Here is a 23,529-nt window from a genome sequence, read left to right as displayed (position 1 = left end):
TATATTTGACTAATGGTTAAATGTGTTTGATGATCAGAAACATTTTGTGTGACAAACATGCAAAGGAATAAGAAATCAGGAAGGGGGCACATAGTTTTTCACACCACTGTATATGTACGAAAGCAGGTTCCAGTTATGACCGTTATGCGTAGAATTTTAAAATGAAACCTGCCTAACTTTTGTAAGTAAGCTGTAAGGAATTAGCCTGCCAAATTTCAGCCTTCTACCTATACGGGAAGTTGGAGAATTAGTGGTGAGTCAGTCAGTCAGTGAGGGCTTTGCCTTTTATTAGTATAGATGATAGCTAACAAGAATTAACTTATTTTATTAACAGCAAGTGATGGCAATGCATAAAGAATTTGGCTGTAGAAGAAATTGTGGGCTTCCAAAAAATGGATTTTGAGACCCCTGAGTTAGCTGTTCACCTGTTACCTTTGCTCACTTTGTACTTCCTCTTTGTGAGGCTAGTGGTTTAAAAAACAAAAAACAATTAAGGGTTCTGAATCACGTTAAAAGAAGTATGTGCTGTAACTACTTAAGACAGTGGCTTGAATGAAAACTTTAGACACTGTGACTCTCAGGGATGTTAGTTTGACACCCCTGTTTTAAAAGATACAATGAATATTGATTACAGTGAAGGTCTGAGAAATATTTATTGCTCTGGTCGGCAAAACATTTTGTTGTTTACTGGGAAAAAAGAAAAGCAACAGCTTAGGGAATGTCTGGTGTGGCAAAATAGATAGATAGAGAGACAGAACCATTTTTGTCCCCTGGGGGAACTTTGGCTTTTTATAGAATCTAGAATGAGAGCTAACAAGACATAGAATTAACATGTTTAATTTAATTGGCTATTAGATAGATAGATAGATAGATACTCTATTATAGTGATCCCTTGCAATATCGCACTTCGACTTTCGTGGCTTCATTCCATCGCGGATTTTAAATGTAAGCATATCTAAATATATATCACGGCTTTTTCGCTGGTTCGTGGATTTCTGCAGACAATGGGTCTTTTAATTTATGGTATGTGCTTCCTTAGTTGGTTTGCCCATTTGATTTCATACAAGGGACAATATTGGCAGATGGCTGAGAAGCTACCCAATCAGAGCACGTATTACGTATTAAATAAAACTCCTCGATGATATACGATATGCTTCCCACGTGGTGCTTCCCATACTAGAAAGCCTGAACAGCACGTATTGATTTTTGATTGTTTGGTTTTCCCTGTCTCTCTCGCTCTCTCTGACATTCTCTGCTCCTGACGGAGGGGGTGTGAGCAGAGGGGCTGTTCGCACACTGGCCTAGAGCAGGGGTCCTCAAGCACGGTCCTGGAGGGCGGCAGTGGCTACGGGTTTTCATTCCAGCCAGTGTCCTACTTAGAACTTAGTCCGTGCTGATAATGATAGTTGGTGTTGAACTCTGTGCCTTGTTAGTGCCTTTATTCATTGAAGACAAATTTTAGTTACTTTATAGATCAGAGGTCCTCAATTACAGTCCTGGAGGTCTGCTATGGCTGCAGGTTTTCACTTTAACCAATTTCTTAATTAAAATCTTTTTATTTACTACTAAAGCAATATGTTTTTTGGGCTTAATTTTAGTTCTCTTGCCTGTTGCCATTCAGAAACCTTAATTACAGTACCTATTTTAGATTTTAGCAGCAGCATTTAAGTTTTAATTGTTGCCTGTTTTCTTAATCAGACATTAGTTAATAATGAGATGCAGATAACCAGTAAACCAGCAGCTCTCCAGCCAATGTGCTTACCATGAAGTATGTGTGATAAAAAAAATGTTTAGAAATGAATGATCGGGGAATTGGAAGGACCATATAATTTAAATCTATCCTGGTCCACAAAACAGATGGATAATGTTCTCATAGAAGGAAACTCTACAGTGCAATTAAAATTGCTCTTGGATAAATGCAAGCATTAACAAGCTAAATAGTTCAATAAGTTTCATTATCAGCAAGGACTGCTTTCTAATTTGGAAGCCAATTTGAATGAAAACCTGCAGCCACTGCGGCCCTCCAGGACTGTGATTGGGGACCCCTGGCCTAGAGGATACGGACGCTCCTCTAAAAATGCTGAAATACTACCTTCACATTGCTCCCTTCCTTGCAGCTGCTTTGTCCGGCGGTAATTCGCATACTTTTTAGCTCTATTGATTTTTGATTGTTTGCTTTTCTCTCTCTCTGTCTCTCTCTCTCTCTCTCTGACATTCTGTGCTCTTGACGCACACTCCTTTGAAGAGGAAGATATGTTTGCATTCTTTTAATTGTGAGACGGAACTGTCATCTCTGTCTTCTCATGGAGCACAGTTTAAACTTTTGACTAAAGGGTGTTATTTCATGTCTAGAGGGCTCTAATAATGTTAAAAAATGTATTTAGAAGGTCGTAAACAGGTTTTCTATGCTCTAACTGCAAAAATATTCAATTTATAAATAAAGAATCCTACTTCGCGGAAATTCATTTATCGCAGTAGAGTCTGGAACGGATTAACCGCGATAAATGAGGGTTTACTGTATTACGAATTTGTCTGGTGAAAAAAATGGTTTCCTTCCAAAAAGAGATTTTAACCTTCTGAGTTAGCTGTTAACTCACTCACTTTTCTTTCATTAAAGTTTGGCTGGTGGTTAAGAAAAAAGAAACAAGGGTTCTGAATCTTAGAAAGAAAATAGATTAAAACAACTGTGTGCCATTAGTTGCATTAATTAGTTACTGCTGAAGACATTGGCTGAAACAAAAACTTCATCTACTGCAGCCCTACAGATTCTGAGTTTGACACTCTTGCTTTAAAAGACACTAGCCAACCCGCGGCGTACCATACGCCGCATAATCAGGCTGGTTTTTTAATGATTTTTAAGCACAGGGAGAAAGTTAACATTTGAAAAATCGGTAATGTAATAAATCAGCAAGAAAAGTAACATTGTAACAATGCACGGAACGAACCAACACACAATCATCCGTGACTGAAAACTGGTGGACCGCCTTCACGCCTTCTCCTGCCAGACGGAGGAATGAGGGTGCACGGCACTTAGTCACGGAGTGTGGAACGGGAGGAGAGAAGGACGTCCATTCAGCTCCCTCCGTCATGCTAGTCTGCTGATTTCTCGTTCAGTATGCACTGAACACTTCTGGAAAGACACAGTTGTCTAAAAAGGGAGGGTTTGAGAATACATCAGAAACTGAATGAAAAGATGGAACTCTGGAAAGAGCAACATATAATTGTCCGTGAGTGAAGAAGACGCATGTTTGTCGCAGATGCGAATTGCTGTATGTAGCATGTAAAACAGTTTGTCATGGTGCACGAGGTCGTGCGTCGTAACCGAAAAGTCGTTTTTAAAGACTGCTCTCTTCATTGTGTTTTAACCTCAGTTGTAATGGATTGTTTTAAAGATTCTATGGGATACCCCTCGAAACCGTTTTACACGCTGCATATGGCGACTCACTTCCGTGAGAAACATGCCTCTATGAACAGTCAAGGTGACTCGGAAGTACATGAGGCCTCTACAACAGATTAATATAAATGACGCTGTTCTTTCTGTGTCGTCGCGCCTGAATTCGTGGGCGTGGCTCTGCGAGTTGTCGTCGTATCCAATGGTCTTGGAGTTGGTGGGCGTGGCTCCTCCCTGCGTGCGCCATAGGTGTCTTACTTTTCGGCAGCTTAGTGAATCCACACCCCTTCCGGCGTGTTTTCCATGGGTGTTTTGCCTTAGTGAATTATATATATAGATACTGACTATTAATTTCAATTCAGTTTGCTGACAATTACAATACGAGCATATTTGTTTCTACACCCACTGAACTGGTATAGAAAGATGGAAATACACATAACATGCAATAGCACAGAAGACACAAAAGTACTAACAAAGCAGTGGCAATAAATATCAATAATACTAGGCTGACCCGCCTTTTAAGGCGACCGACTTTTAAGTTGACCACTTCTTAAGGCAATTCAATATGTAGATCAATTTAATATTTTATACAAACTCATTAATTTGGTTATATTGCATTTGAGCGGTATTACTTTAATACGCATAGTTTCTGTTATTTTTGTGATGAAATTTTAACTTTTTTTCTATATTGAGGTCGCCCTTTTGAACCCCCCTGATATTTACTACGCGGTGAGGCATTTGTACTCCATCAACATTAATTATTTCCAGAGACATAATTTTGTCTATTTTTCCAGTGCATCGCGCACAAAAGCAAGGGAACGATGGGAGCACCAGAACTCTGCTCACATCATGTCGCTTCGTACCGCAAGCTGCAAGTAGTAAGTCTGTGATAAGCGGAATACCGCTACGCTTTCTACTCACGGGACGGAAGGACAATCCCGACCGCTTTTATATAGTAAGAAAGAAGAAGAAGATATCGCACAGTCTGGAGTAGAAAATCATCTTTTACCTGGAAAAACGAAACTACAATTCCCATCGTGCATTGCAAAATGGACAGGGCGTGTGTGAAACTCCGCGCCTGCATAGCACTCACGGGACGGAAGGACAATCCCGACCCCTTTAATATATAGAAGGATGTGTGCCTGTATAGAATGAATTAAATAAATATTAGGTGTAAATAAAATACTTTAATAGTAATAATAATAATACATTTTATTATATAGCACCTTTCCCATGTACAAAGAAGTTTAACTTGCAAAATATATCAGACAATGCAATTAACTAATGACAATGATAAGTATAGTGCAACAGAAGCGCAGACTGAATGGTTCAAGTGCTTACATAAGGAAATCTTGCTCATAGGTCAAGCATTTGATTATATATAAGTTAACAGTATAATAGCCCAGGTTCAAAAAGTGTCTGTGAGTCTGATGTTACTCCATCAAATGCTACAATAACCCTTTCTAAGGAACGAGGAATAGGTCAGCAATAAGCTTGCTGCTGGAGTAGGTGAGGTCTAAAGCAATGGAAAGGACTTTTTTCAGGTATCCTTTGTCATAAGTGCTTTGTGTGAGTGGAAGCTTGATGAACTGAACTGAAACCATCCACTGCTATTTGCCAGAGCACAGCTGTTATACCAGACTGTGATGTGACTAGTCAGTATACTTGCTCTTCCTTGTTCGTCTCTAGAAGCTCCTGAAGATCCAGATTGGGTGAGAAGGATCCTTATCCTTAGCCTCCTCAAAAAGTTAAGGTGCTGTTGAGCCTTTTAAATAACATTGATTTATTTAATTGAACCTTTTATGTAAAACTAGCAAAATACACGCGCTTCGCAGTGGCGAAGTACTGCCTTATAATTTTTATTAAGAAGAAAAGTAAGCCTTTTTAAACTGAGGGAAAATATACCAATAATTATTTATTAAGGATCTCTTTGTATACCATGCTGTCAGTTCAGCCCACCGGTTGTAATATGACCAAGCTGTAAGCTGAGCTTACTCTTGAGCATGCAACGTACAGTTGGCCATGTGAAAAGCAATCTTTCTTCAAATCAATGCCAACCTTTTGTATGGTCTGTCCCTGAGACTTATTAATTGTCATTGTGAAGCAGAGCCTTACTGGAAATTGGAGGCGTTTTAATTGAAATGGGAGATCAGAGGGTATAACGGGGATGCGAGGAATAAAAACTCGAGCCACTGCCAGTAAAAATAGTTGCCTCAATTAGGTTCTTTTGCAGACACATGACCTGAAGTCTTGTGCCATTACAAAGTTTCGGTGGCTGTAAGTTTCTCAGTAACATTATTGGTGCCCCAACCTTCAAAATTAGATTATGCTCAGGAGTGCCTGGAGGATTCGGAGTGTACCAGATACTGCACCGTATCTTCCACTTCTACAACTGAATCCACAGACTAATATGTTTTCGGTTGTGAAGGTAGTTCTTGAAGTAAAATGTGGTTTATAGTCGTAGTCATGTCATATAGCTCTCTCCCTCAACCATGACACCTCGTTTTCATTGGAAAGTTCAATATGGCGGCCGACAGTGGCGTCATACCACCGAATAAGTATTTACATCGGTTTCGGTTAGCGCAGGGAAGCTGCCTACCAAATTTCGTGAAGATGGGGCCATAAATAAGAAAGTTTAACATGGCGGATGTTGTCGACCGTTATGTTCGTTGTGCGTAGAATTTCGAAATGAAACCTACTTAACTTTTGTAAGTAAGCTTTAAAGAATGGGCGTGCCAAATTTCAGCCTTCTACCTACACGGGAAGTTGGAGAATTAGTGATAAGTGAGTCAGTGAGGGCTTTGCCTTTTACAAGTATAGATGAAAAACAGATATTTCACATGTTTATTCTAGGTAAGATTTGCCTGGTCTAACATGAATGTGAGTGTACAAGTAAAATCCACTTACAAAACAGGCTAACTGTTTACAACTGTGCCAAAAGACATGGTAATTGTAGATGTTTAACAGAAATTTCTGGTGGTTAAATCATGTTGGGCTATTTTTCCTTTCATAAGTTACCACAAGTGTTATACCAGTATTAAGATGCATGAAAGATTTTCCGGGACAAAAGTGGATGTGCAAGCCAAATTCATTCTAAAACTTAAGTAATCCAATTTCTACAGTACAAAGGAGAGCAAACTGTAATAGCTATATAGGGTTTCCTTTGGGTACACTGGTCAAACACTAAATATAATTTGTAACTACTTTTTTCTGCCAATATCCTGTAGACCAATTTGTCCCCAATCTTTTTGACACCAAGGACTGTTCTAGTAGAAGCACATTTTTCCAGGGACCGGTTGGTTTGCGGGGTGGAAGGGGGTGATTTTTAGGGGTGGGTTTGTAGGGCAGTTTTATACACAATTTACATTACATTTCTATTATTATTAAGTTATAATATCCATCCATCCATTTTCTAACCCGCTGAATCCGAACACAGGGTCACGGGGGTCTGCTGGAGCCAATCCCAGCCAACACAGGGCACAAGGCAGGAACCAATCCTGGGTAGGGTGCCAACCCACTGCAGAGTTATAATATTGTAATAGAAATTATACAGCTTACCATAATGCAGAATCAGTGAGGCCCTGAACTTGTTTTCCTGCAATCAAAAGATCCCATCTGCGAAGTGTGTTGCTTATGTTCTGTCTACTCCATAATCTCGTTTTGGTTGCTGTCACTGCAGAAAACACTGCCTCACAAAGATAGCATGTTAGGAATGGAAGCAGCTTCAATAGTTTCTTTTGTGTTAATTTTAATCTCCCCCTGCCTACAAGTTATGCTGATGAGAATTTTTCCCAGCATTTCCTTGCGATAATGCATTTTCAGAACGATGCCCAAAACCAATGGCTGAAGCACTGTCGTGCAATTGGGCAGGAGGAATTCAATGCAAACATTATCTGAATGTGGAAGTATGTTGTGGGTCAGCACAGTTATCAATCAGAAGCTGAATAATCCTCTTCTTCTTGTTAGGTTTCAGAACTATTTTGGGTTCCCCCCCACCTAACGGGAACGTCACCCTGAAGTGTATCCCAAAGAGCGATTGCTGTGTGTGTGTAAGATTGTTTGTCCATTTCCGGAGCAGGGAAACAGCAGGCTCACAGCATGTTGTCCCGTTAACGGTGGTCCCAAGAGAGTTTAAAAACCACACATTTTCTTAAATGAGTGCCGCATTAATATGAATGTTTCTTAAAGGAGCATCACTGAACAAATAAAAAATTTTTTTTTCGGCGTCTTGAAATGCAGCAGTTCACATATGTTTGCAACCCAAGATTTTTCTTCTTTTTTTGCATATACTAAAGACATATGCATTGCATTTGTCATTCTAACAGATTGCACATCACAAACATTAACACTGTTATCGTTTTTTTCGTGTATGCCGTTTCTATAGAAGGGTGACAATTAGTTAAAATTCTGATGGATGTTTTTCAAATGTTGACGAGCAATAAGCAAAAGGTATCACTGAAAATCGCAGAAAACAAAAACAGCAAAAAAACAGTACAAGGAAAGTTCGAAGAAAGAACATTTTTTACAATGTTTCTGTTTGGGGATCATTGTGTAAATGTGCACAACTGAGCTGCGACCACAGAACTAACTGCTCTATGGATGATTCATTCAAGCATTTCAAGGTTTTGTTGTAATGAAAGTATCCGCTGCTGAATGTACTTCGTATTGACGAGATTTCTATAGACTTGTGTCATATGGGGAAACTGTCAGAAACATAAAAATACTTTGTTGTAATCCTCTCTCCCCTCTTTGCGCCGCTGCAAAGCCCCACCTGCCTAGCGTTCTGAAAAGTGTTCTCAGTGCAGGGGGCAGCCTTTTTGCTGTAGCCCTTCACTGAGTGAGTCTCGCGGCGCAGCTTTCAGATGGTGCCACGGACTGGGGGTTTGGGACCCCTGCTGTAGACATGCAGGGTAGGTTTCATATTAACTCAAAATTGAATTAGTGTAGATACATAAGTGGGCATTTCCTACCCATCTAAGCTTATTTCCTGCTTCCTGCTTTGTGCCCAGTGCAACACAGATAGGCTCTGGGCACTTTGACCCTGAACTCTGCAAAGCTGCAAGTGATGGATTAATAGACAGACTTTGGCTGTTTATGATACAATGTGTGAAGGTTTTTTTTTTTTTCTTGTAGTTTAGATCTGCCCAGTGGCTCAGTGTTATTGTACCATTAGAGCCAATCATTATTCCAAAGCATTATATTTTTTTGCCACATTATCCCAGGTTTCTACTTTCAGCTTTTCACACTAAGCAACTGGAGTGTAAAGTATGTCACATTTGTGAATTTAATTATTGATCAAAAGATGATGTTACTCAGAAAATATTGGAAAAGCCTTCTTCTACAATTTGAAAAAAGAATTATCTTTAGAGAAAAATTAGTGTTCAGATATTGATGACTCAGAAGTTATTTGATTCCCTCCTACTTATACTTGCATTTGGTAGGAATGAAATGTAAGAAATAATCAGCCTTAGGCACTCAAAAAATATTAGAAACTGTCAGGATTGGACAACTAGGAAATGTGTAATACTGTATGTTTTGGGGAAACTCCCTGGTCATGAAGTTCTGGTCATCTACAGTACTGAATTTAACTAAGCAGGTTGGAGTAAATTAATGAATGTTCAACAAATGTAATCATTTAAATGTAAACATGCTTTGTTTTTAGATCTGTTCCAAAATCTTGGGCTGCACAATCTTGGCACAATAGTTAGTACTGCTGCATCCTGTATCCAGTATTTTGTGTTTGAATCCTTTGTCCAGTTGTTGTCCATGTGGAGTTTGACTGTTTTCGCCATGTTTTATAATGTGTTCTCTATTATTTCCTCCCACATTCTTAAGTATGTTGCAGAGATACACTCCAGTACTGTCTGTAATCCTGAATTGCATTAAATGTGATTGAGCATGTTATATTATGTATGTCTATCCATCCAGTCATCCATCCAGTTTCTAAACTCACTCTATCCTCAGCAGGGTCGTGGAGAAGCTAGAGCCTATCCCAGCAAGCACTGGGCACAAGGCAGGAACAAGTCCTGGAGAGAGCAACATTCCATAACAGGATATGTTATATACAGTGGGTACGGAAAGTATTCAGACCCCCTTCAATTTTTCACTCTTTGTTATATTGCAGCCATTTGCTAAAATCATTTAAATTATTTTTTTTCCTCTTTAATGTACACACAGCACTCCATATTGACAGACAAAAAAAAGAATTTTTGAAATTGTTGCAGATTTATTAAAAAAGAAAAACTGAAATATCACATGGTCCTAAGTATTCAGGCCCTTTGCTCAGTATTTAGTAGAAGCACCCTTTTGAGCTCATACAGCCATGAGTCTTCTTGGGAAAGATGCAATAGGTTTTTCACACCTGGATTTGGGATCCTCTGCCATTCCTCCTTGCAGATCCTCTCCAGTTCTGTCAGGTTGGATGGTAAACGTTGGTGGACAGCCATTTTTAGGTGTCTCCAGAGATGCTCAATTGGGTTTAAGTCAGGGCTCTGGCTGGGCCATTCAAGAACAGTCACAGAGTTGTTGTGAAGCCACTCCTTCGTTATTTTAGCTGCGTGCTTTGGGTCATTGTCTTGTTGGATGGCAAACCTTCGGCCCAGTCTGAGGTCCTTAGCACTCTGGAGAAGGTTTTTGTCCAGGATATCCCTGTACTTGGCCGCATTCATCTTTCCCTCGATTGCAATCAGTCGTCCTGTCCCTATTTGTTTTACCATGTTAATTGCTAAATAAAAAGACTGTATTTAAGAATATTCTGATAAAAAAAAATAATCAAACAAATGTAAAATTAATCAAAAACAGTTTATAAAGTACAGAACTTGACAGAAATAACTTGAATTAAATGCAGTGACTTTACTTCTTGAAATTATTAATTAAAGACTTTAATTGTCATTAAGGATTAACATTATTTACATTATTATAGAAATTATTTTGTCTATTTTATTAATTTTTAGAATACGGTTTCTTCTAGTGTATAAAATATTTAAATACTTGGCAAAAACTATTTCATGACTTTGATCAGGCAATAATGACAGGTGGTTTTGTTGCTTAGATGTTTGGATTTAAATCCTTAGGTGTCAGTTTTTTCCCCCTACATATAGTGTTAGTGCACTCATTTAATAAACATTGTCTAATAATTGTTAGTTTTTACATTATTTTAAAATATTACATATACCATATTACTTAAGGCTTTTATTTTTGAGTTCCAGGGAACCAGGTGAGAAGCCCAACCTGATTACTGTCAGTGTGGTGTTTAACACAGTCCCTCATGCATTCATGAGTGTTTCACTGGGAAGTATAGTTTTCCTTCCACATGAATTGGAATTCATGGCCATTTATTACATAAAACATTTAAAAAATATAGTTTTTTAGGAATGGAGCAAATATTATTTCACATAAGAAGTGGTTTGATTAATGGGCTATATACAACGTGTTGATGGAAGGCTGAATTAAAGGGTTGTGGCCTTTTCTAACATTTCCTTACTTTCCCAGCAATTATTCTTATTAAGTCTAACCTGGAAACAAAACATAACAGCACCCTTCTTGTAGTGAAGTCTAGATGTTTATATAATCGTTTTATTTCCAGATATTTTCAAATTCCCATAATAATCAATAATTGATATCAACTGAATTACAGTATGGCGGCACGGTGGCACAGTCGGTAGCGCTGCTGCCTCGCAGTTAGGAGACCTGGGTTTGCTTCCCGGGTCCTCCCTGCGTGGAGTGTGCATGTTCTCCCCGTGTCAGCGTGGGTTTCCTCCGGGTACTCCGGTTTCCTCCCACAGTCCAAAGACATGCAGGTTAGGTGCATTGGTGACCCTAAATTGTCCCTAGTGTGTGCTTGGTGTGTGTGTGTGTGTGTGCCCTGCAGTGGGCTGGCACCCTGTCCGGGGTTTGTTTCCTGCCTTGTGCCCTGTGTTGGCTGGGATTGGCTCCAGCAGACACCCGTGACCCTGTAGTTAGGATATAACGGGTTGCATAATGGATGGATGGATGGATGAATTACAGTATCCATGCCCCACTCAAAAAGGCAACATGCATGTTACTATTAGTTGTTAGAGTGGTTAAACTATAAAAGAAAATTAGAAAACATTAAGCTGCTTTCAAAGTGATATGTTAAATAAAGCAGTACAAATTTGTTTTTAATAAGGGATATACTGTAGCTGACTAATGTGTCTAGGTAACAAATATAAATGTAATTTATATATAAGAGAAAGTGTCAAACATAAAGCAGGTTGAATGTATTACATTAGTAGTAGCAATTTATTTTTGATGTACCTAATGAGCTTCATTATCTAAGCACACTGTTTGACAATTTTAAATAATGTTTAAATAGAGTGAATGTTTAAATAGATTTTGCAAGTGAATTGCAAAATTATTAAGTGAATGTCTGCATACACTTTTACAACACATGACCATAAAACATTAACAGTTTGCATAAATTATGTTAAAAATAATTTAATTTAGAATAAACAAGATAACCATATACTGACATAGCCACTATATATTTTGAAATAGAATCAAGAAAATCATGTTGTAATCCCAAAATAAACCACAGAAAAATAATAATAAAAGTTTCTCTACCCTCCTATACACAGGAGTTTATCCCAGTGCCATTATCAGACACAGGTACAAGAACACAAGGTTAAGTAGCACTCTCTTTGTAGAGTTCATTGGAGGATACAACCACACAAACACCCTCATTAGAGTATTTATGGAGTTGCCCAGTGACCTGAGAAAATGCCTTGACTGCAGGAGTCAACAATAGATATGGTCTTCATTTTGCTTATGTAATGTGTAGTCAGGGCCGGGGCTTGACTATTGTGAATTTTGGGATACTTTATGTTACTAAAATCTGAGAGTGAATTTAAGGTCTGTTTTTTTTTTTTAACTAATAGCTTACATTTTATAAACTCCTGACAACTCCCAATATCCAATGACTCTTTCTCTCCTAAAATCATATTAACAGTGGATGCAGCCTTTAATTTCAGTTAGAATAGCATTTATGCTGCTGCTTCTGTATTGTAAAGCCATGAACAAAGCACTGGAGAATCTCTGCTGAAGATCTGGATCACAAAGTAGTTGTACGATTAGTTTTTCTGTTCCATAGACTATAGTGCAGACTGGTCCCAGATAACGGCTTACATCAGGGCTAACAAATGATGTCTTGTGGACCCCATGTGACCCGGAAGCAGCCTCTGAGTGGCCCAGCCCATGGTCCCACCAGGGCTTCAGTCTACAACCAAAAATAGGCTTTGGCAATTATCATTTCTACTTAGTTTGCCAGTTGTGAATAAAATCATTATAACTTTAAACCAATTATTTTGTAACATGTGCAGAAGGCCATTTTTTTATCCATGCATGCATCCATCCATCCATTATTCAACCCGCTATATCCTAATCCAGGGTCACGGGGGTCGGCTGGAGCCAATCCCAGCCAACAAAGGGCATAAGGCAGGAACAAATCCCGGGCAGGGCGCCAGCCCACCGCAGGGCACACACACACATAAATCCCAAGGACAATTTAGGATCGCCAATGCACCTAACCTGTATGTCTTTGGACTGTGGGAGGAAACCAGAGTACCCGGAGGAAACCCACACAGACATGGGGAGAACATGCAAACTCCACGCAGGGAGGACCCAAGAAGTGAACCCAGGTCTTCTTACTGCGAAGCAGCAGCACTACCACTGTGCCACCATGTCGCCCTCCATTTTTTTATTATTAAGCAAATGTGCCATTAACATATATGTCAGTACATGTGCATATCCCTTGAGTAGCATAAAGGCTGGTTTATATCTTGTGCTTGATGCGAGGGAATGATGTCAGACTTGGAGACATGTGCAGGAATAGTACACGGCACTGCTGAGGGGAGAGCCGTGAATTTCAACGAGAGGCTGGTTACACTTGTGCCAGAATATTGATCGAAGGGATGAACATGGTGCAACTGGTCATCTGCCCATCTGCTCTTATGAATATATCTGTGCCTCGAGAAATTCAGTTGTCCCTTACATTAAGGTGTGATTGTCACAGATCTCCTTGTGTTCATGCATCTTTGCATGTCGTTTCTGTTTTGATTTAACACATACTCCATGCAAAATGCCGGCCTGTCCATCAGTAAACAAGTACGAGCAGTGTCTGCCCGCTGTTTCGTCACACACCGCGATGTGATGAAGTCTGCATTTTAAGGTTGAAAGTGTATTACAGTCTTTTTACCAAGGTGCTCTGTGATTGACAATGAACAGTAAACTTTATTAAAAGGGTATCAAAAATGCCCATAAAAATGACCATAAAATGTCCCTATAAAGTCAGCCTTTCATTTTTAGCAAAGAACCCAAAACCTAATGGAAGCTAGAGCTTACCACAAGTTATTTGAGTATTATGATTAAATATCGAGCGATACCTAGAATTGGGCTGCAACCCTGAACTGGATTAAGTGGGTTTAAGAATGATATGTTACAACATCTTGCATTTCAACTTTGTTATTGATGTATGATAATACTGACAAGCATAGTCCCCAAGGTTAGCACAAACTAATGGGTATTAAACAACTTCCTATCACTCTACACAGGAGCTAAATAAATAAATATAACAAACAACAAGAACCCCTCTCAAACACATTCTAGAATTATTTAAAAAACAAAAAATAGAAACAAAAATGTATGACTTGGCCAATCATAAAAAGATAAGTCATATTCATAGTGAGGCAATATAAAGGTGTTTTGCCATTGTCATAAAGGAGCCCCAGTTGCACACATAATGCTACTGTGTCAAAGAGAGGATGTACACGATTTTTCAATAATGGTAATCAACTTTGACTTCATTTTCTTCTCTACTACTATCTCCAGCAGGTCAAGAGTGCATCCCATAATTGCTTGCCTTCTTATTCAGCTTGTTGATTTAGTAGGCCTCTCTTGAAGTGATGTTACTGACCAAGCACGCCATAGCATGATGCTTCCCACATTAAAAGAGTGCAGTCTCCAAAGAAAGAAGAGTCTGCTCTGCCATTTCTTCTCTAGTTGCATTTTGTTACTAGACCAGTTCAGCCTGTCACTGATGTGGAACCCAAAGTACCTATAGTAGTGCACCACCTCCACATCCATCCACTTCCTGATAGGCTGTTTTGTGTGGTGAAAGTCAATAACCAGTTTTGGTTTTGCTGATGTTGAATTGCAAACAATTCTTAAAGTTCGTCACCTGTAGTGGAGTTTACATGCAGCATGTAAGTTGACACATATTTTCGTGGTGTTTAGTTTTAAGATAGACAAAGCAAATGTAATATTAGATAGTGTTTCTGGAGACGTGTTTTACTTTATTAACAATGACAGTGGTGCTTTGATGTTCACCTAATTATCCTCCCAAAGAGTCTTTAGGGCTGACTCTGGATGTGAAATTTAGGGTGGTAGTTTAGTTGGGGTTTGGGTGGAGCATGTATCAAAACCATTTGGCAAGGATGACTGTATTTGGACTTAAATAAGCCTGTGCGTCATCCCCTGCAATGAAGTTGTAAATTGCTTAGCTCATAGGAACATGCTTCAGCTAAATAAAGCAACTTAAGGCAATGGGTTGTACCTAAGCACTTTCTTTGGTAAATGGTCCAGAAAGGGACTGGTACACTAATTATGTTGGTCTGAAGTATTGATGTTTATGATTGGTTTTGAATTGGAGGCCATTCTTTACCAAAGCAAGAGTGGTATAAAGTTGGTCAGCCCACCTTTACCTTTCTCTCTTTCAGCATCTTGCCATGAAGAGAAGACCACCACTTTCTCTCTCGCAATTTCTCCACAACAAAGACAACTCTATGCAGCTTGTTTCAGTACTCCATAAAGAGTATAAAGGGGAAAATCGGGCCACCACAGGACCCTACAAGTCAAAACACCACATAATTCTTATATTCCCATCGTATCAATACACCTCATTAGTGCCAATTCATCTGAAAGTTTCTGCAAATGACATGAGCTGGTGTTATATTTCTAGTCCGAGGTACTCAGCGTGAGGAGAAAAAGTTACAGTACTGTTCCCAGTGGTTCTCCAGTATTGCTTACATCCACACAAGAGACATAGTCTTTGAGGCTCACAAACTGTAGTCTGCCCAACAGATTGTTAAACCAAATGAAAATGCTTGTACAATTATTTTACATTAACTTCATTTTCACCATAAGTTAAATATATTTTGAAAAAATAATACAATCATTTTCACCATAAGTTAAATATATTTTGAAAAAATAATACAATTGTATCAATTAATAATGCAGTTGTACATCAGGTTTCTCCCTTTGTGTCACCTATGTTTTTTTTTACACATTTTAAACTGTATCATCTTTTGCACTCTGCTGTATACTTAATAATTAATATATAGAATTTACAGTCCATGGTTGAAGCAGTTAAGCTACTTTTAACATCTTTTTGTAGTTTCACAACTCTGTAGAACCTTTAAAAATATAATGGGCACTTCAAGTCAGGTTTAGATGTAAGACCTACTTTTTTTTCTTCTTAATTCTGCTTCTTATATGCAGAAAATAATATTTTCTCAATCTGCATGACACTTATATAAGTCATTTGCTTCTTCCTGTTTTAACACACTGGCTTCCTACTAGGTACTCTTTGTTAGTCCTTGCTCCATCACAATAGCTCCAGGCTAATACACTTCAGAAAAGATAAATCAGTATATATTTGGGCGCACAAGTCACTTTTTAAAAGAATGCAGAGATGTGAATTAATATCCTTACAAAACAAAAGGCAAGTTAATGATGTCATACAGAAAATTACACAATGATGTATAGGTGTGTACATTATTTCTGTAGCATTTAAGAACTCCTGCTCAAGTTAGCCATCTGCATTACACAATGCCAAAAAAAACCCTAAATTCAGGAAAAGCAACCTGTTGCTTAACTGCCAATCCAACTTATAGCCAAAAAAGTAGTATTTAACCAACACGCCACATATAACAGAATCATACATTTAGATTTCAATAGTCTCAATAGGATGGAGATTTCTTCTATCATACTCACCTATGCTTGAAGGAGTCCTCTGCAAAAATCATTAACAAACAAGGAGAGCTTTTTATATTTCTGTTTGGTCTCATTTAGATTTGCAAGGAATCTTGAAAAAATAGGAGATGGAGGTTTAGTGGCAGCACCATCTGAGGACAGAATGGTGGGTTATGCTACTGTCATTTGCTCTATTCCTGAGCTACACTGCAGATAAGAAAGGACAGTGACGTGAACAGAGAGCCTGGAAGAGCAATGATCAGTGAATAAAGAAGAGTCAATAGATGAGGCTAATAAATGTTAGCTTTCATGGAAACAATGAAAAGGTTTGCAAACAGTACAAGCCACTGCAGATGGGATCAAAAATGATGCCTAATATCTTTATGGCATTGTAAGAAAATAGTTCAAACATCTGTTATACTAGTTATTGAAAATAAAAAAAAGTCAAGACTTTTGTGGTGATCCAATAAGTATTAAGAATTGTCTTTCCTGTGTATCTATAACTTTATAAAAAAGTTGCCAAGTTAATATTAATTTAAAAAACCTTTGATTGAAAATGAATCTGACTTAAAACTAGGGAACACAAACTACTAGGATCAACATTCTGTTATAACCTTATTAAACATTTCAAAGTAATTAAGACAAATCCATATTTATTCCTGCATTATTTTTACAGTGTTGAAACCCCTGTGGCCTGCAATGCAGAGGTCATCCATAAATAAATAAATATTGTAAAAGGAACTTTTTTTAATCCAATTATACTAACATTTTTTTCTAATTCTACATAATCACAGTTTTCTGAAATTACATATGAATTTGGGATCGTCTTTCTTGAACCTTCATTTTGAATATGCTTCATAAACAGTAGTTCTAGTCCTAGTTTTTTCAAAGTATAACAAACATTTAAAAAACTAAGAATTAAGCAGAACTGGACCATCTACTGCTTTATTCACAAGAAAGAGTGCTATTAATAGAGGATTTCCACATCCTTACTGCTAAAGCTTCATTTCTAGATAATAAATAACTGTGAACCGGAATATGTTTATATGATTCTAAGATTTCTGGGTATTCACTGATAACATGTTTTAAAGTGCTGTTACTGTATATGTAGGAACATCTGAATTATTAATGAGATGTTTCAAACAAATATTAAAGTATGTTATTGTATTCAAGAGCATTAAGACAAACAACCTTTCCTTGTTTTAAAAATCTTACATTTGAGTTATTTTTTTATATACACACTGTATATATGGTGTATATTTTATTTTAATACTGTAATATTTCTCAGTTTCCATTACCTACTTTAAAAATTCCCAAAACAACTTCTTGTTATTTACAGTATAACTAATATGTTCATAGTTAAAGTCGTCAAACAATACACCTCTGGGATAACTATGCCATTTATTTAATTAAATTATTTATAATTTCTGTAAATAAATATTTGAATAAGATGGAAAGGAGAGCAACTAACACACCCTTCTGTTTGTTGTTTGTCTATCACAATATCTAATATTTGTTCAGTTAGAGTTCATGAACCGTCTATGATTTGTCTCTCAATTCCAAACCAAGCCTTCTTGACAAAACTGGAGAGCCAAGACCCCAGTCTCTGACAAGAAACTCACCATTTATACTTTTGTATCAGAGATGTGTATTTGGAGGATTTGCTGCCTTCTTGTGCCTTTTCTGCTGTTCAGTTTAAGAATTTAAATCAACATTAGAAGTCAAGCTAATTGGTGTTTTTCTCTGATGTTTGAGTGTTTTTTCTTTTGTCAGCTGTAGAGCGAGCGTATGCATGTGTGTGCACATACAGTATGTATTTCTAAGCTAGGAATAGGATGCGAGGTAAATAAACCTAATTTTAAGGGAAAATTCTTCATCAAAGTTTACATATAATGTTAATAAGATTTCCATAAATTTAATTCATATTATATATTACTTTATTATTTTTTTTTTTGAGTTATAACTAAGCAGCATGAAACAAAAAATGCTCGCCATTATTTAACCATTTTGGTCTTCTTGAAGTCTACTGTAATACTTACAACTTGTGTTGTCCTGTTTTTTAGGGGAAGATTGTTTACATTTTTATTGTAAAAATGATAAGATGCATAATTAACCCAAAGTCCAAGAGTCTACTTAGACTATCTCTATGATCCATATCCATAAATTTTATAAGTCAGTTTTTTTTAGTAATGCTAAAAGTAGAACATTTTATTTAGAAGGAACTGGTGAATATTTTTAAACAGGTGTCCACCCGTGCCTTCTTCACTACTGGTCAATCCATGCTTATGATGTCTTAATATTGTACATCTCTGAAGATTAACTTTGCTCATGAGAAAGGTGCTATATGAATAAAATCAGTTGTTATTATTTTATTATGCAAACTGGACCTGGTAGCAGTCATTTTTTTGCACGGTTCCTCCAGTGCTGTGCTTTACACTGTTTGTGCAGGTATCTAAAACATATCCTTAAGAGTAATAAATTTTACATTGTGACATTTATGGTCATTTTAACTGCTAACCAAACATTCTTTTTAAGAGACAGTAATTATTATGTTTTGCTCATTCTATAGGTGGTAAAATAATGCTTGTGTTTTAAAGAATACTATTAAAATGTGTTATGTGTAATACTATACATATACCTTTTTATCTTGGTTATGTTATGATTATGTTTTTTTTGTTTCCTGCTAATATTATGTATAGAGAGTGGATTTATAGTCTTCTTCTTCTTCTTTCGGCTGCTCCCGTTAGGGGTTGCCACAGCAGATCATCTTCTTCCATATCTTTTTGTCCTCATCATCTTGTTCTGTTACACCCATCACCTGCATGTCCTCTCTCACCACATCCATAAACCTTCTCTTGGGCCTTCTTCTTTTCCTCTTCCCCGGCAGCTGTATCCTTAGTACCCTTCTCCCAATATACCCAGCATCTCTCCTCTGCACATGTCCAAACCAATGCAATCTCGCCTCTCTGACTTTGTCTCCCAACCGTCCAACTTGAGCTGACCCTCTAATGTCCTCATTTCTAATCCTACCCATCCTTGTCACACCCAATGCAAATCTTAGAATCTTTAACTCTGCCACCTCCAGCTCTGTCTCCTGCTTTCTGGTCAGTGCTACCGTCTCCAGCCCATATAACATAGCTGGTCTCACTAACGTCCTGTAGACCATCCCTTTCACTCTTGCTGATACCTGTCTGTCACAAATTACTCCTGATACTCTTCTCCACCCATTCTACCCTGCCTGCACTCTCTTTTTCACCTCTCTTCCACAATCCCGATTACTCTGTACTGTTGATCCCAAGTATTTAAACCCATGCACCTTCGCCAACTCTACTCCCTGCATCCTCACCATTCCACTGACCTCCCTCTCATTTACACACGTGTATTCTGTCTTGTTCCTACTGACCTTCATTCCTGTCCTCTCTAGAGCATATCTCCACCTCTGCAGGGTCTCCTCAACCTGCTCCTTACTATCGCTACAGATCACAATGTCATCAGCAAACATCATAGTCCACAGGGGCTCCTGTCTAATCTCGTCTGTCAACCTGTCCATCACCATTGCAAATAAGAAAGGGCTCAGAGCTGATCCCTGATGTAATCCCACCTCCATGTTGAATGCATCCGTCGCTCCTACCACAGACCTCACCACTGTCACACTTCCCTCGTACATATCCTGTACAACTGTTACGTACTTCTCTGCCAATCCCCGACTTCCTCATACAATACCACAGCTCCTCTCGAGACACCCTGTCGTGCTTTCTCCAGGCCCACAAAGACGCAATGCAACTCCTTAGAGAGTGGATTTACAATGTGCCCTGTAAATGATTGGTGCCCCGTTCAGGGTTGTTTCGTACCTTGTGCTCAATGCTGTCAGATGTGGCTCCAGCAGTACCCATTTTGAATTTTCATGTTATAAATTGGATGATACTTTTCAGATAGAAACTTTATTAATCCTAACCAAAAAGGCATTATAACAAATAATAATCTTTAGTATGCTAACAAGGTACAATACATATTTAACAAGAATTATCAGTAAGTAAATTAACAAAGCTTTGTATGTATTTATAAAGTTTAAAGTGATTAGAACTGCACAATTTCACAGTACAGAGTGTTGCTAACTAGTACTGTTGTGAACTGAAAAGCTCCAACTCAAAGTCCCAACAATGACTCAAAATGTCCACTAGAGAGGGAAGTTACCATCAACCCCTGGCTAGTAACGAAGAGGGACACATGGAATCTTTATAAATGAAATTATTTATTTTCACAAAAATAAGCTGTAAGATCTCCAGGCTACAAAAAGGACATAGCAGCACTAGAAAAGGTCCAGAGAAGAGCGACTAGGCTGATTCCAGGGCTACAGGGGTTGAATTATGAGGAAAGATTAAAAGAGCTGAGCCTTTACAGTTTAAGCAAAAGAAGATTAAGAGGTGACATGATTGAAGTGTTTAAAATTATGAAGGGAATTAGTACAGTGGATCGAGACTTGTATTTTAAAATGAGTTCATCAAGAACACGGGGACACAGTTGGAAACTTGTTAAGGGTAAATTTCGCACAAACATTAGGAAGTTTTTCTTTACACAAAGAACGACAGACACTTGGAATAAGCTACCAAGTAGTGTGGTAGACAGTAAGACGTTAGGGACTTTCAAAACTCGACTTGATGTTTTCTTGGAGGAAACAAGTGGATAGGACTGGCGAGCTTTGTTGGGCTGAATGGCCTGTTCTCGTCTAGATTGTTCTAATGTACAAAGAACTCCAAGAAACAAGGTAAAAAATCTGAGCATAGGTTCAAAATATCCTGTAAATCACAAGAGTCACTCACCATCACGACAAGCACATTCAGAAAACTGAAAGGAACTGGGGGTTGTTCCTGCCTTTATATGGCTGAGGGTAGTCCTTTGATGGTGATGGGCAGGTGGTCCTGCCGTTTGGGGACCACCCACTAAACACATGGTACATAAGTAAGGATGCTTAAACATAAAGAAACAAAAAATCAGCTAAGCTAATAGAAATAATGAACAAAATAGACTTTAAAATGACATTCAACAACAGCAACATTTATTTATATAGCACATTTTCATACAAAAAAGTAGCTCAAAGTGCTTTACATAATGAAGAAAAATAAAAGACAAAATAAGAAATTAAAATAAGACAACATTAGTTAACATAGAAAAAGATTAAGGTCCGATGGCCAGGGAGGAAAGAAAAAACAAAAAAACTCCAGACGGCTGGAGAAAAAAATAAAATCTGCAGGGGTTCCATGCCATGAGACCGCCCAGTCCCCTCTGGACATTCTACCTAACATAAATGAAATAGTCCTCTTTGCATTTAGGTTTCTCATGGACGGACTTGATGATGATGGTCAAGCAGACTTCTGGCTGTTAATCCATCACTGTTGGAACATCATGGTGCTTTGAGTAGATGGTGGTGGCTTGAAGGACATCGGCAAAAAGAAACAGAAGAGAGAGTAGTGGTTAGTACAGATTCTAGAGCCACCATGAATAGTTATTATAATGAATTGTATATATAGAGTATCAGGATTAAATTACAGTGAAGTTATGAGAAGGCCATGTTAAAATAATGTGTTTTCAGCAGTTTTTTGAAGTGCTCCACTGTATTAGCCTGGCGAATTCCTATTGGCAGGCTATTCCAGATTTTAGGTGCATAACAGCAGAAGTCCGCTTCACCACTTCTTTTAAGTTTTGCTCTTGGAATTCTAAGGAGACACTCATTTGAGGATCTGAGGTTACGATTTGGAATATAAGATGTCAGACATTCCGATATATAAGATGGGGCAAGATTATTTAAGGCTTAGCAGAATAAACCACGGAGAAGTAGTGTGTTAAAGAAGGTACGAAAAAGAAAAGGAAAAATTTTAAAAATAACGTAACATGATTGTTAATGTAATTAATTTGTCATTGATATGAGTGTTGTTCTCATATCTATCTATCTATATATATATATATATATATATATATATCTATATATATATATATATATCTATATCTATATATATATATATATCTATATCTATATCTATATATATATCTATATCTATATCTATATATATATATATATATATACATATATATATATATATATATACCTACAGCGGAGAAGTAGTGTGTTAAAGAAGTAATGAAAAGAAAAGGAAACATTTTAATAATAACGTAACATGATTGACATTGTCATGAGTGTTGCTGTCATATATATGCCTGCCTAAATAAGTCACCCTCGCTTTGCTCTTACTTTTTACCGTTCATTTAATCATGGCTAGTGGCGGAAACATTATAAAATGGAAGGAGGATGGCTTTACCAAAACAATTATTGATGGCGAATTGATTATTCATAAAGCTTGAATTGGTGATCTGTTTTTCTGTGTTAACCTCATATTTTTCATACTTCTTCTCAAACTAAGGTGGTGCGAGGGTAAAATGAATCGTGATGCGCTGATCAATGTAATCCGTGTACCAGGAAATCATACATTGACAAAAGCTCCCCTTTGCTTGTAATGCAAAGTGTGATTAAATGCATTATTTTTTAACGCGTTATGGAGCACATGCATCGAAGCTTCTCGGCTGTGCTTGTGCTAAGAAAAGGAAAGATTTTAAAAATAACGTAACACGATTGTCAATGTGACCTTTTGTAAGTAGTGCCTGGAGGATTCAGTGTGTAGAAACTCTAGAGACAGCGTGTGTATTAACTTGTGGATTTTTCTGTGAGTATTTGGTGGCAGTCTGACGAAGTTGCTTCGGAAGACAGCGTTAGCCGCAGAGCTCAGCTCAGAGCAAAATGAGGTGGGTGGGGAGATGATGACGTGACTCCCCCACCCGCCTTAACTGTCAATCCCCCACAAACACAGTCTCTCGGAATTTGCATAAGCACACCCCTTCACCTACAATTTTAACTTAGTTGCAAAGTGATCAAAACTCTCGTTTATATCCTGCGTCCTCTCATTAAACTTGTATCCCGCATTACCTGTGGGTATGTGAAACGCCAGCGGTAGCCTGTCTATGAACTTAATTTAAAGTTTAGGTTTACACCTTGCTTTCTTTCCGAGCTGGCAACACTCATGAATATGGTAGTATATGTCACTCGCTCACTTCTTATTGTTTCGCTGCCTTCTCAATTATAAAATGCATGTTTTCTTAAG

The 23,529-nt window shown here is 37.9% G+C and overlaps 1 protein-coding gene across 1 annotated transcript in view; it reads left to right on the top strand.

Moving 5' to 3' along the window:
* LOC120542298 (vegetative incompatibility protein HET-E-1-like) overlaps positions 1-23,529 on the top strand; it is a 117,915-nt gene that overhangs the window by 9,281 nt on the left and 85,105 nt on the right. The gene's annotated exons all lie outside the window — the stretch shown is intronic.

Source organism: Polypterus senegalus, chromosome 13 (genome assembly GCF_016835505.1).
Source record: "Polypterus senegalus isolate Bchr_013 chromosome 13, ASM1683550v1, whole genome shotgun sequence".
Classification (NCBI taxonomy): Eukaryota; Metazoa; Chordata; class Cladistia; order Polypteriformes; family Polypteridae; genus Polypterus; species Polypterus senegalus.
This window is presented reverse-complemented; position numbering and strand designations above follow the sequence as displayed.